This window comes from Sturnus vulgaris, chromosome 10, assembly GCF_052056855.1.
Source record: "Sturnus vulgaris isolate bStuVul1 chromosome 10, bStuVul1.hap1, whole genome shotgun sequence".
Taxonomy (NCBI): domain Eukaryota; kingdom Metazoa; phylum Chordata; class Aves; order Passeriformes; family Sturnidae; genus Sturnus; species Sturnus vulgaris.
This window is the reverse complement of record NC_142252.1, coordinates 25606936-25612343: the sequence shown is the minus strand read 5'-3', so window position 1 is coordinate 25612343 and position 5408 is coordinate 25606936. Positions and strand designations below refer to the sequence as shown.

The 5408-nt window shown below is 56.1% G+C and overlaps 2 long non-coding RNA genes across 2 annotated transcripts; one reads left to right on the top strand and one right to left on the bottom strand.

Moving 5' to 3' along the window:
* Positions 1 to 790: 790 nt before the first annotated feature.
* LOC148222742 (uncharacterized) lies at positions 791 to 3472 on the top strand. Its single transcript, XR_015805865.1, has 3 exons — positions 791 to 916; positions 2018 to 2185; positions 2503 to 3472. It is a non-coding gene; the product is annotated as an uncharacterized LOC148222742 (long non-coding RNA).
* LOC148222741 (uncharacterized) lies at positions 1938 to 4968 on the bottom strand. Its single transcript, XR_015805866.1, has 3 exons — positions 4576 to 4968; positions 3815 to 3913; positions 1938 to 2305 (listed from the first exon to the last, which is right to left on the bottom strand). It is a non-coding gene; the product is annotated as an uncharacterized LOC148222741 (long non-coding RNA).
* Positions 4969 to 5408: the final 440 nt, after the last annotated feature.

Below are 5408 nucleotides of genomic sequence, written 5' to 3'. Positions count from 1 at the left end.
AAACGGGGGGGAAAAATCCATGAAAAATGGGGAAAAATCAGTGGGAAATGGGGATAAATCTGGAAAAAATCCATGAAAAATGGGGGAAAATATCAGTGAGAAATGGGGGAAAATGGGGAAAAAGTCAGTGAGAAATGGGGAAAAATCAGTGAAAAACGGGGGGAAAACTCCATGAAGAATGGGAAAAAAAATCAGTGAGAAATGGGGAAAAAAATCCCTGAAAAATGGGGGAAAATATCAGTGAGAAATGGGAAAAAATGGGGAAAAAAATCATTGATAAATCGGGGGAAAAATCAGTGTGAAAGGGGGGGAAAAATCGGGATCGGGGACGTGGACCGGGACTGGGATCGGGGACCGGGATGGGGAAATGGGACAGGGACCGGGATCGCGGACGGGGACCTGGGACAGGGACCGGAACCGGGATCGGGGACGGGGACTGGAGACAGGGACCGGGACCGGGATTGGGGACTGGGACCAGGACCGTGATCGGGTTCCGGGACGGGGAACTGGGACTGGGACCAGGATCGGGGACCGGAACCGGGGACTGGGACCGGGACCAGGACTGGGGACGGGGACTGGGGACAGTGACCGGGACTGCAATCGGCACCGCCCCCCGAACCGCTCCCGGAACCGCTCCCCGGGCTACCCCGGCACGGCGACCGGGAACGCCCCCGGCACCGCCCCGGCACCGCCCCCGGTGCCGCCCCCGGCACTGCCCCGGCACCGCCCCGGGTAGCGCCCCCGGCACCGCCCCCGGGGCGGGCCGCCGAACGCACGCGATGACGCGCGGGGGGCGGGACGGCGCGGGGCGGTGACGCGCTTCATGCCAGGAGCAGGGCCCGGGTGCGACGAAGACGGGAGCGGGCCGACCCGATACCGCGCGGGGCCGCGGGCCCGGCGGAGCCCGGCCCGCTGGGTAGGGGCCGCCAATGGCACCGGGGCTTCTGCTTCGGCTTCTGTCCGTGTCGGCGGGGAGGCCCCAGCCAGCGGTGCCCCTCTCCCTCGGCGACACGGGCGTGGAACTCGGCATCGGGCGCTGCATCGCCGCGGACAGCAGGGGGCGCACGGGTACCGATACTGCCATGGGGCCCGGCGCTGCTCTCCTGCTCCGCCGCCAGGCGGCGCTGCGCTGCCGTCCTGCCGCGCCTCCGGGCACGCTCGGTTTCCTCGGGACCCCGGGCCCCGCCTGTCCCGCCGCTGCGGAGGCGGGGGATGCTTTATGGGACTGCCCGAGCTGGCAGTGCCGGGTCTGGGGCGTTGGGGCGCGCCTTGGGGGGCTGCGGGTGCGCTCGTTTCCTCTTCTGCATGGCCTTCTGTGTGAGCATCTCTCGTTGCGACTGCTCTTGGAGAGTCAAACCCCTCCTCCAAAGTGGTCTCAGGAGCCTGGCAGGGTGAGTTTTGTTTCACAGGGGAAAGGGCCACTGGTCGTGTCCAGAGACCTGTGCACCCAGCCAGTTTTCTGCCTGATAAAATTCCAAATGGATGAGGATTTCTCCCAGCCCCAAGCTGCCCCCACCTGTAACCCTGGCTGCCTTTGGGGTGCCCAAAGCCTCCTCTGTGCAGATCTCAGGAACCTGGGAGGGGTGAACAATGTTGCACAGGGAAAAACCCCACAGATTTTATCTCCGGGCCTGGGGCCAGGAGCAGGCATTTGCGTGCTATAATTCCAGAAGGAGCACGGTGTCTCCCAGACCCAAGCCGCATCCAGCTGTGACCCAGCTGCTCTTGGAGTGCCAAAAGCCTCCTCGTAGCTGATCTCAGGAACCCTGGAAGGGTGAGTTTGGTTTCACAGGGAAAAGGCCTCAGTTTGTGTCCAGAGATCAAATAAGGGACTCTGCTTTTCCTCTAGTTCTCCTTCCTGTTTTCACCTGGGCTACAAGGATGGGCATGGCCTGTATTTCTCATATCAAAGTGATGTTACTAAATTTGTCCAGAAGTTCTGATTGTTATTTTTATTAGTAGTAGTAATTTTCTGATAGAAAACACTCTCATTTTGCCTTTCCCACGTTGTTTCCAGGTGCTGCCCAGGATGGACATCTGTGGTCTCAGACAGTGATTCCCGAGGAGCAAGGAAAGCCTTTTCCTCACCTGCACAGTTCAGGTGGATGGGACAGAATTGGTGTGGCCTGACAAGGCAGGAAAAGCTGTCTGTGTTCTGGAGTGCCTTGAAAGCTTTCTCCGTCAGGTTTGGAAGGGGTTTCTCTTTGGGATTTCTTGTGATGCAGCACCACGGGTATCCCTTTGTGCCAAGTCCAGTGCTAAAGGATTGAAGAACTGACAAGTGGGGTCTGGGATGAAAATGCCTCTAATAAAATTAAGCAAAGAATACAATAAGAGAAATGAGCATCCTTTTAATAGTTAGGAATAAAAATGCTGGAAAAGGGCACTCTGAATTGGTGTCACTTGTCATGGATAAAACCCCAGAGTGAGGAATCAGAGCAGAAGTTGAGAGCTGGAATCCTTCTGCAGTCGACTTAATTTTCTTTTCCTCCTCTCTTTCAGGACAGGAAGAATCACGACTCTCCTGCCATCTTTGCCAAGAGCTGTGGTGTTTGATCAGCCAAAGCCCAGAGGCTTCAGCACCAGAGGTCTGAGCCTGGAGGGCTCCTGGTGCTGCCCGTGCTGTGGGCTATGTCAGAGGATGCAGGGTTCCTCTTTGCCTCCCTGCTGGGATTAACTGCCATGGGAATGTGGGATCTGGGTGAAACTCCAGCTCTCCTGGTGTTCAGGGGAGCAAGGTCTGAGGGACTCCTCTCTGGGGATGTGCGGTGAAGGACTGAATAGTGTGGAAGGAGAGTATTTATAAACTGTATCACTGTTTCTCCCAAAATTGGGGTGGAGCACTGATGGGGGCGGTTGGGTTTGGTCTGGGCCGGTTATTCTTTGTGCAATTTTTAAATTCTCTTGTATGATTTACTGTCCGGTATCTTTCTAACAAAAGCTGACATAAATTTAGATTAAGGATTAGAACTTGGGTCCATTCATTGCAAACATTTGACAAGGCTGGAGGACTGGGGTGGTGACTGCTCTCAGGAAAGGTTACTTATTAATACTGTGTCAGATTTCCCGCAGTGACTGTCAGGCCTGCATGGCTGTGAGTTCGTGCTCTTCTCACTGGGGAAATAAGTTCAGCAAAATTAGAAATGTTAGAAAAATCCAGCCAAAAATTCCACCTCTGTACCCCCTAAGTTTTCCCAGTTTTTCCCAGCTAGGAGCTGCACAGAAGTCAGGCAGGGGAAGTGACAACAGGGAACAGCTGAAAAATTCAAAGGCACAAAGAGGAAAGGGGAAAGGTTTCAGAAAACAATTCTATGGTCTAAGAATAATTTCTGATTCCCTACTGAGAAGAACACGAACTCACAGCCATTCAGGCCTGACAGTCCCCTGCAGTGAGAGCTCAGCACACATCCACAGAGGCAAGTCCAGCATCTTAAATGAAAAAATAAAAATAAAAACCAGAAGAAAAAGGTGATTTCTTTTGCTTCAGAGTTATTTCAAGTTCTTAAAGCCCAAGCAACATTTGCTCTTGATTTTGGTTGGGTGAATCATGAGCAGTGGGCACGGGTCATGCCATTCATTGAGCAGAAAACCCGGGGTCATTTAGAGGGGACACAAGAACTGTTTGTGTAGCGACCTCGGGCTGCAGAGGGGCAGGAGAAAGGCCAAGGGAGCTCCCTGGGGCCACCAGGGCCTGTGGGGAACAGAATGGACGCTTGGATGACCAGTGGAGGTGAGGAGTGGATCTGAGTTCATCTACAGGGAAATAAGGAGGGGATACTCTGGAGTGAAAAGCTGAGGTGATGAGTTCACCCACCTGGGCACGAGTTGTGTTTGCACAAAGTGGGAACAGAGGTGAAGGTCAATCCAAAGTCGATCCTGCTTGACCTCTGAATTCCAGGATAAGTTTTACAAGCTGCCAAATGAGGGAGTAAAAATACACAAAAATGAAACCGAGAGCATTCATGAGGTTCCTGGGAGTCCATTACACTGTTGTCATAGAATTCTTAATGAGTTTTGAGCTTTTAATGACAACAATTCAGTACTTTCTTTGGATTATTCACTGTGTAGGATTTGGGGTTTATCTGGATTTTAAAGGCGTCGTGGTGGCCCTGACACTGCTCAGGAGCTGGTAGGAAAAGCAGGGTCAGAGCTCCTGGCAGGCACAGGGTGTTTTTCCCAGAGTGGACTGTGGAGGAATTGTTTGGGCCTTGGATTGTCCCTCTGGGTGATGCCAGTTGCTGTGATTTGTGTAATTCCATACATTTAACTCCCAATACTTCCCAGCCCAGGAGCTTGAGCTGACAGGGCAGCACACAGATTGTTCTCTGTGCTGTGCCCCGATTTGGGGTTGGCTGTCAGCTTTGCTAGCTCCCGTGAATTATGCCCATAGCCCCGAATTCCCTGCTCAATTCCCACTGCCATAACCTCACAGCGCCTCATGGAGTGGGGATATACTGTGGCAGGAAGCTCAGCAGCATCGGCACAGGGACAGGTGTATATTCCAAAGAATTTGCTGTTTCAAACCCTCATCCCCCAGCCCCGCCGATGTCCCTGGGGGGCACTTGACAGAGTTACCTGGATTTCAGCTGATTTCACCCCCCCGAGCTCGGGCTCCAGGTGATCTTTTCAAGCAGGAGAAGGCAGGGGCCGGAGGCGCTCGTGGCCCGTGCCGAGGCAGTCCCTGGGGCCACGAGAGGACATCTCTCCCTGCAGAATTTCAGTTCTTTCCAGAGCCTCAGCAGTGACAGAGGACAAAGAGGAAGATGAGGAGGAGGAAGAAGGGGGAGAGGGTTTGAGAGGAGGGGAAGCCCAAATCCGTGCTGTGTGCGGAGCTCCGACAGCACGCTGCAGCCCGCAGCTCAGTGTGAGCACGGGGCAGAGGAGGCGATTTCTGGGCATTCAATCACCCTGAGGCGGGCCCGGCACCGCCCCTGCAGCACCGTCCCCAGCACAGCTCGGTACCGCTCCGGGATCACCCGGCCCCGCCCCCGGTGCCGCCCGGGACCACTGGGGACCGCCCCTAAAGCACCGCCCCGGCCCCGCCCGGTCCCGTCCCCGGGACCTCCGTGCCCCGCCTCGCCAAGCCCCGGCTCCGCCCCGAGCCTGCCCGGGCTGCGCCGGGACCATCGCTGGCGGCCCCGCCCCTCTCCCCCGGGCCGAAGCGGGCTGAAGGAGATGTCCGCACGATTGGAAACGCCGCCGAAAATCGCACCCGTGGGATCGGTGTCGGCGTCGTGCGCAGGCATCCCACTAGAGCGAGCGGGCTCCTTGCTGTGCCCCCCTCCTTTTGCAGCCAGAGTTAGAAGGTCGGGGAGCGACACCCGAGCCGCCATCTTGGGAGAGGCAGGCGCGCAGTACCGCGCTCTGCCCACAGGGTGGCGCTTGGGAGACAGGCAAGGGATGGAATC